Here is a 9,191-nt window from a genome sequence, read left to right on the forward strand (position 1 = left end):
ATATGAAAGCATATGCCCACACAAAGACTTGTGTACAAATGCTCATAGTTGCTTTATTTCTAACGACCTAAAACTGTAAAGTCCATCACCTGGTTAACAGAACCAAATGGTGGGGCAATCACATAGTGGAGCGCTGGGTGGCAACAAGAACGAGACACAAGGACTGTCCAGTCCACAAGGACTGCGACACACTGCCACATGGATAAACCTCAAAATGATTACGCTGAGTGAAAGAAGCTAGACCAAAAAAAAAAAAAAACAAAAAACAAAAAACAAAAAAAACACCCGCTGTATGATTGCATTTATTAAAATTGTTTTTTAAATGCAAATGGATACACAGTGAAAGAAACAGAGCAGAAGTTGCTAGGGCCGGGGAGGGAAGGGGCTGGAGGGATTACAGAGTACCCCAAGGAAGCCTTTGGAGTGATGGACAGATTCTCTATGTTGATTGTGGTGCTGGTTTCCTGGGTGCATTCATATGTCAAAACTTACACCTGCCATATAACCCAGCCATTCCACTCTCTGAATACCTACCCAAGAGAAGTACACAGGCCCAAATATAGTGGCCAGAAGCAGGTCACTGACGATTCTTTACCAAGAATATAGTTTCAGCAGAAAACTCCATTAGGCTAATTTCTGTTGCTTGATGAGTTTTCTACACATTAAAGATGAACTACCTCCATGTTTTCCACTTCCATTTAAAATATAGTAAAATTATATTCATTGGGATCAGTTTTTTCCTTGTAAACATAAGATTTCTTATATTGGGGGTGCCTGAGTGGATGAGTCAGTTAAACGTCCACCTTCGGCTCAGGTGATGAACTTAGGGCCCAGGGATCAAGTCCGACATCGGGCTTCCTGCTCAGTGGGGAGCCTGCTTCTCCCTCTGCCTCTGCGTCTTCTCTCTGCTCATGCTCTCTCATGCTATCTCTCTCTCTCAAATAAATAAATAAATAAATCTTAAAAAAAGATTTCTCATATGGATCAAATTCGCTATTAGTACTTCTGCCTACACACATCTTAGGTCTGTTATTCCCGAATGCTCAGGAGTCAGGCTTTTACCACATGCACGGGTTTAGCCACCGTCAAATCATCTTGTTACAGTTCCTAGCAATAAAAGTCATTATGAATTCTGCTTTTTAGAAAAATACTTATCATTTGCCTAAACCATCCCACAGAGAAACAGTGAGCATATCCTTCAGTTGCCTAGATGCCCCTTGGTGCTGGCTCATTGTACAGCCTGTCCAGTTTTCCCCTGTTCTTCTTGTCTCTGTGTGCAGCAGTATCTGCTCTGGGACCTGTAAGCCTTTTTAGGGTTAGAGTATCCACAGGGATATGAAGGCAGATCAGAGACTCACTTAACTTGTCAACAACTTCATTCATAATTAAAAAAAAAAAAAAAGAAAATTAGAACATCTATTAGTTTTGCAAAAATCAGTGAATTTGATATAAACCAGTATTGGCTTCTATGTGGGGAAATGAGTACATTGAGGGAAAGCTAAAGCAGTGGGCTAGATAACCCCTCCCAGGAAGGAAATGTGGCAGTATATCTCGTAAGTACCCCACCGCACAACGTAATTTTGAGAAGGTGAGTCCCTGTGTGCTAATATGAAAATAACTCTAATTTGCTAAATGAAACAGGAAGTCAGAGTAGTATGAACAGTGAATAAGAAGGGTGTTATACGTAAATCTATTCGTGGGCATGGAAAGTTTCGGAAGATACACAAGAGACCATCAATCGGATTCTGCAGGCTCTACCCAATCCATGGCCTCCCATTAGTGCTCCCTGAGCATAAGCCCTGTCTCCCCAGGAAGGAGACCCAAGTGTCAGCGACAGATGACAGGCGCAATGAGGAGAGAAGGGAAAAGCTAAGGACAAGGATTTGAGCATGTGAAAGGAGAGAGTGCCAGGAGAATCCGTTCTGGATCCTGGAAAACTCTGAGGAGGAGGGATGATCTGTAAGTGGAAAGAAACCACTGGTAGTATAGCTCCTCCAAATTTGTCCCAAATCCTCCGCACCCACCCCTACTCCCTAGCCTGAGCACATCTTGCCACACCATTCCCACCTGCAAGCTCCGGGTTCAGGACTGCCCAGGAAGGGTGAGGGCAGGTCCTGAGTTGCTGCCATGGCTCTTTCTGCTCTTTGGGCCATGTGGCCTATGGCTTGGGGTTTGTCTCACTCTGTGACTGACATTGAGTTTTGTTCAGTGTTTAGAGGGTACCTGGTGTCTGACACCAGGGCACAAAGCTTATATACCCAGTAGGGACATTAAGAAACTGACTTTAGAAGAGACAGACCAAAGCCCACGAAAGGAATCATGGACATGCCAACTCTAATCTTAGTAATGTTGGCTCTCAGGGAAGGCAGATAAAATTTGGTTCTTTTATTTTATCAAATGTTAATACACCACAGAGCCATGGGTCACCCAGATCAATTTGCATGTCCTCTTAGGTAGCCTAGGCATTCCAGGGCTCATAAGGGCACAGACAAAATACACCCGAGTGCCCCTGCATAAGTATAAGTTTACCCAGCATCTCATCACCAGGTGGCTCTAGAGCACTCATCTATAAGCATGTATGGACTGTCACGCTCTGCTCTGAAAACTTCACATCTGTCCTACTTTCATTGTCACACAACCCTCTGGCCATATTCCCAAGGCCACATAGCTGATGAGGGGTAAAGTAGGGGGTTTGTTTGAACCCAGACAGACTGACGAATCCTGAAAATACTCATGCCTGCTTCATCAGTCCCTGTTGCAGCCCCAGCAGGAAAAGACAGCGTCCTTGGTCTTCCTCACCCAAAGCTCCTCCCTCATGCTCCTGTACCCTCTGCCATCTGTCTTTGCAACCAGACCATAGGACCATCTTGCACTTGAAACGTGCACACAGTGAACAGGTGAACAGGTATGAGACTGTTGCTTGTTGCAGCAACTGCCCAGCCAGGAGCCCGGGGGTTTCTTTCTGGAGCCTGCCATCTTTAATCCTCAAGTGGCTAATCCAGCATTTAGGCTTGATCTTGGCCCTGACCAGAGTGGGCAGTTGAACTGAGGCCATTGAGATCTCTTTCTCAGGAATTCACAGATGGACATAAGCAATTCTGGTTGAGGGCAGACTCCTGCCTGGGGTTGGCCATGTGGACTGAGCATCAGAGGGCCACGCTACAAAACTTCAGCCTGGGGTCATTCTCCAATGGACTCAGACCCACACCCCTCCTTCTGAGTCAGCTCACCTCACAGAAGTGCTCCAGGGCCCACCTGCACTGATTTAATAAGCAGAGACTCTGAGTGTGAGATCCAGACCATACCTAGCCTGTCACCCCAGATCACCTTGTTCCAACTTCAAAAATCAAGATTTAGGAAACCACAATAGCCACTGACATACAAGCAATTCCACCTTGTTGGAGGGTGACAGAGAGGGAGGACAGATTTGCTGGGGGAGGGTTTGGATTGAGTCGGGGAGGGCAGGTAGGAAGAAGTCCAGAAAGCATCTCTTCATAGATATATATAAATATATTTTATATCTATATTTATATTTATATTTATTTATTTCATCTTTGTTTTCTTGGGAGTAAAGGGCTCACTGGGTCTGTTGGAAGTGGGGTCAGATCAGGAGGCGGTGGTCAGTTCTGGGAGATCTGTGGCCTCCATTTCATAATACCCCTTTGCATTAGAAAAGGTCTTCCCCTTCAAGATCTCTGTAAGTTGCTGTAGTCGCTTGGCAAAAGAAAGTACTTGGGGAGCTTTAGTGAAAGGTGGGGGAGCAGGTGGGGGTGGGGGTGGGGTTGGGGCCGGGGGTTGGGGTCGAGGTTGAGGTCGAGATGCAGGGGGGCTGGGAGGAGGTCGAGGAGGCCTTTGGATGTACCAAGGAGGGCGAGCAGAAGGGCGGGCAGAGGGTTGTCTAGCCGGGATTGCTTGAGAAGTCGGATGGGGAGGGGTGGGCAGTTGAGCCATGTGCAAGGCATTAGAACCGATCTTGGAAGCAGTCCAGTTCAGATAGGGCCAGGTGGCCGTGTAGACTCCGGGGCGCTTAGCTCCGGCACAGCCTACCCCCAGCTTGTGACTCCCACGACCACATAGGTGTTTGCCACGTTGTCTCTGCACATGAGAGGCCCGCCGCTGTCCCCCTGCCCAGAAGGACACAGAAGTCACTCTCTGAGCCACTTTTCCCCTGCCCAGAAGGGCCATAGGCTCTGGAAGGACAGTTTCTTCAGTCCCATGGCTTCTTGCTGCCATGAACACAAGTGGTGGTGGTAAACTTTGAGTTGGTATCAACAGCTTCAGGTGGATGTGAGAAGGGGATGGATTGTCAGTGAGGAGGGAAGCTAAGCGACCCATGTGTCCATGTATGAGGCATTATGCATGCATGGGCATGTGTGTACAAGTGGATTGGAAGGTTTTGTATTCTGGTGAGGAGAGGTAAGCATTCTCTTCCAGGGTGGTGTTCTGGTGGTATGATCTCTGTGTCACGGTGGGATAAAGCTCTGTGTGGTGACTGGTTCTTTGTTGGGGCCCCAGGTGTCACCTCCCATCCTCACTGCTACAAGATGGGACCAGGGAAAGGGTCACTGAAGCAGGGCCCTGGAGGGAGTGGAGTTCAGGGATTCACAAAATAGGTGTTGACAGGGAAAGGGCGCCCGAAGGGAAGTTACCTGGCAGGTGTCGATCTTGCCTTCAGGGTACCCTGCACACACATTGGTTGAATGAATACGCCTGTTGTACCACTGGCTGTAGTTACATAAGTCGAGGTCGATGAGGTTCACACGGGCCTCCTGCAGTGTAGGTGCGATCCTGTAGGCTACAGCCAGTTGGATCGGTGGTCAGTGATCACAGAAGGCACTTTTGGGAAAGCCCTGCCTCCTCCCTCCATGGAAACCCCATCATCTTGAAATGCTCTACTTCAACCTAAAATCCATGAAAGTCAATGCCCCTGGCCTCTCCTCAGATACTTCTGAAGGATGTGGGGTGGTGGAGGCATATGCAGGTGAAGAGGAGGGGCAGTGCATGGAGGCTGAGCCGATGTGGCTGCAGGAATGTGTGTTGATGCCAGATGATTATTCACAGCTACAGCCAGGATGTGTCACCTCATTTACACTCCACAGTGACCCCCTGTGTTAAGCGCTGTGACTCACCTTGCCTCCAATCAAGAGCTTGGAGCACCACTTGCCCAGACATCCTGGTAGGGATGTGGTGTGGCTTGCATTAGGACCAAGGTTTTCCTCTCTACACTCGAATCCAGGACACACATTTCATTTCCCCACAGTACGGCTCTAAGAACCCCTCATTGCTTCTTATCCCCCGTTAAACCCCTCAGCTCAGTTCTGGACAGGATCTGCTGGAGTTGGGCAGATGAGTCCCTCCCTGCACGCCTCCCATCCGTTTTGAAGTTACAGAGAAGGAGGAGCTGCAGGATGGCCTCCACACACACAGATCTGTCAGGGGCATGGGTGGTTGGAATAACCGGAAGGCAGGTCAGAACCTCCTGTACAGCCCCAGAGGCTCCATCATGACCTTTGGGTTAAGAAAGGCCCAGCCCGGGCTATGATTCCATCAGCCAACCTCACACCTGGCTATAGGGGCAGCTATCCCCTCTTCATCAAGTGGCCTCCCCCCACCACGGCCACACCCACAGCCCAGCCACAGCCTGGTGGGTGGGTCTGAAATCGCCTGCATCCGGGTGGAGAGGTGGCGGATCACACTTAGAACATGGCAGTGGAGGCCAAGTGGGAAGACAGAACCAAGTGGAGGAAAGTGGATGGAGCTAGGCACACAGCATTCAGACTGTGTGTTTGTGTGGCTTGGACTGCGTCTCCAGGCCCTTCAGGTCAACTTTGCATACCACCCAAGCAGGGTTAGTTTTGTACTTGCACTGTCCCCACGGCAGGGGTGACATGGAAATGACCACCACAACAAGCCTGGTCGCTTGTGGTGGTGACCTTTTAGATCTATGGAAGAGCCAGATGACCTGGAAGAGAACAGGGTTTTCTCAATCCCAACACCTTGGCTTTAAATGCTAAAAAGTCCACAAGAACCTGAAATTCAATGGAAAAGGAGGATTACCCCAGAAGCATATTGGCTCAAGGAGGAGGTAGAAAAAGGAAGGTCTGCAGGAATGTCACAGAAATTTGGAGGCTGGGGATTTCTTTAAGACTTGGCCTTACCAGTGGGGGAGGGATTCACCAGAAGATGGTAGAAATCCCACTAAGTTGAGGAGGATTCTAGAACAAAAGAGGCCTTGTGTGATGTCCAGGGTGTAGCTGGGAGCCTATAAACCTTTTGAGAGATAGGACAGCAAAGGTGGTGGTAGGAGTTGGAGTGTAGATGGGAACGCTGAGATCACCCCCCCCAGGGACTCCAAGAACCATGGGACACTGCACCCATGTTTGCGTGGGTGGGCAGAGCAGGGTAGGCCGGGGGTGGGACAAGAAGAATGCTCTAGAGGCCTCAGCAGAGCTATGGACATCAATAGCCAGACAGAGGTTGATACCCCAGGTCAAGGAGGGAAGGGCCAGCAGAGGCCAGTGAAAACAGGGGTGCCTGGGAGGAGCAGCAACCCAATCAGAGAAGGGGGGTAGCCTTGAGAGAGGGAAGAAGAGTTACAGGAAGCATACTGAAACTACCAGGGTTTTGTCAGCAGAAAATGCTGAATTTTGAACCCCAAATAACTGAAGTGCCTTGAATTAGGAGCCCTCAGTTTTCCATTATCAAGGGACAGAAGAGCTTTCAGTCTCTCTTCTCATCCCCAATGTGACTGGGTATAAAGTTCATGTGGTCACCTGTGGAAAGCTGAAAGGCCTAACCTACTCGTCAAAACCTTGCTGCCCACTGCTGGCCTGCCAAGAACCCTGTCCCCTCTCTCCAGAGAAAACGAAGTCCCTCGGATGGGGAGGGTGGATTCTCGCATTGTGACCAGCGACGGTGGGGAGCAGAGGTTCACTGAGGTCTAGAGGGCTGGGCTCTGGGGTCTCAGAGCTCAGAGACATCATGACATGGCCCTTCCACTGACAGATGGGGAAATGGTTGTCCAGAGAGGAGAGGAGTTGGCCCGCCACCACAAAACCCCAACTCGAGCTCTTCTCCAAGTGCCGTTTCAGGGGACAATCCCCCATTTCCAGAAGGTAGCAACTAGGGTTCCAGGCTCCAGATAGAGCCACAGCCCATACCCCATTCGAAAATTACCCAGGTTCTCCTGGGACTGCATGCTCCCTTCCACCCAGCGACCACACGAGCCATCAGTGGTGAGGTTGTGGACAGGGGACTCGGCTGCCAGTTTCTCCCGCTCTAAAAGGGGATAGTGTCCCCCATTCTGGTGGACATCACCATTAGGCACCACATATGGCCCCTGCACTTCAGAGATCACTGAGGGAATGACCAGCAGTCCCCCTACCCCTGTGAGAACCCCTCCTGTACTCACCTTTCTCTTTGAAGAATCCCCAGCCAGCCACCCAGCAGGCCTGGGGAACTCTAGGTGGGCCCGCCCTAAATTGGGGCAGGCAGCCCGTTCCAATGAATTGCCCACAGGGAACGGGAGGGGTGATCTTCATGAGAGCGATGTCATTGTGCTCTAAACTGGGGATGTATTTCTCATGAATGATGATTTTCTCGACATATCTCTCCTGTTGAGGCGGCTTCGCTGGCTTATCGTTCCCATACACAATTTCCCTTGCTCCAAAAATCAGTCTCCAGTCATATACATTTCTGTGGGCACAGAGGCAAGCCAGGTCATCCTCAGAAAGGACGGGCTTGACAGAAACCTCTGGTGACCATGATCCTCAGAGCCCTCCCCCAGCAAGGGCCTGGGCCCACCCACTCATGGTCCGGTTGCCACAAGGCCCAGAGCCCCGGGGAGACTGCGCACAGAGAGCCCTGGAGAATGTCCCTTTTTGGAAAGAGCCTTTCTGAAGACCTCCCTCCACGTGCTCCCACACGTACTTTTTGGAGACGAAGCAGTGGGCAGCAGTAAGCAGCCAATGGGAGTTCAGCAAGGTGCCTCCACACGCATGGTACCTTCGGTTATTGTGGGACGTGAAAACCTGGAGGCTGACCATCCAGGGCCAGGCCCCGATTGTTCCATCCTGCCCTCCGACGATACGGCCACTTCCCAGTGGGTTCTGCCTGAACCCTAACCCACAGGGGGCACTGGGGTGAGACCAGGGGCACAGTTCAAACCAAGAAGAGGCACAGCCTGTCCTCGCACCTGCACAATGGGGGAATCAGGGCTAGAGGGCTGGGCAAAGTGTGGCAACCGGGAGTGTGGAGGGTCCGAGGGGGAGCTGCTGAGGAGAGGCGCTGTCAGGGCGGTAAGGAAGCAGGAAGCTGCAGGCTTCAGGAACCGGTTTTGAGGCGTATGAGTTCTGGGGTCTTGTGGGTGTAGCCCCAAGGCGAGGAAGAAGGTGCCATAGGAAGCAGGACTGATGATAAGGGCCCTAGAAATATGGGAGATCCCGAGGCAGAGGAGGAAGCTAGAGGTGGAGAGAGAGAGTTGTAATGGCTTGAGGTCTTTAGAGCCAATTCTGGGCAGGAGACTCAGAGAACAGCCACAGGGGTCTTGGGGCTGCAGTGTGGGGTTGGATGGTGGCAGGAGGAGGGAGAGTAGCCAAGGCAGGTCCAGTGATCCCAGGTGTGGAGAACAGCGGGGGTCCAGGGGTGGAAGTTCTGGGAACTGGGGAGAGGCCACAAGATTTTGGGGGTACCCTGGGGGCTGTGAGAGTCTAAGGTGGAGGGGGGACCCTAGAAGAATGCCATGACAATACCCTGGGATCTTTGGAGTCAGCCACAGGTGGGGGCACCTCAGTATCTGTGGGAAGAAAGGGGTTTCTAAAAATTGGGACTTGATGTGCAAGAGGCAGTGAGGTCAGTCTCTAGGTGAGGGAAGGGCCCCAGCGTCTGTGCTACGGGAGGCATAGGAGCCAAGGGGTCAGCCCTGGTTTCTCTTGGCTGATGAAGCTGGGAGCACGAATGGTCTGAGTTGGGGATGTGGGTCACACCCGTGAGACCCAGGGGACTACTAAGGCCCAAGCTTGGCCTCCTGCCTAGCCCTGGACAGAGGGCATCTGGGTGGGGCTTGCTATTCAAAAGACACTCTTTCCATCCCCCAGAGGTGTCCCTGACACTTACTCACACGTGGCGTTATCTTTGGCAACCACAGACACTGCCAAGGCCAGCAGAACGGCAGTTGGCAGCATCTCTACCAT

At 51.1% G+C, this 9,191-nt stretch overlaps 1 pseudogene; it reads right to left on the minus strand.

Annotated features, from left to right (window-relative positions):
• Positions 1–3,606: 3,606 nt before the first annotated feature.
• On the minus strand, positions 3,607–9,191 carry LOC148162931 (acrosin-like; annotated as a pseudogene).

Source organism: Eumetopias jubatus, unplaced genomic scaffold, assembly GCF_037043125.1.
Source record: "Eumetopias jubatus isolate StellerSeaLion01/CBP00866 unplaced genomic scaffold, mEumJub1_p1.0 scaffold_12, whole genome shotgun sequence".
Lineage (NCBI taxonomy): Eukaryota > Metazoa > Chordata > Mammalia > Carnivora > Otariidae > Eumetopias > Eumetopias jubatus.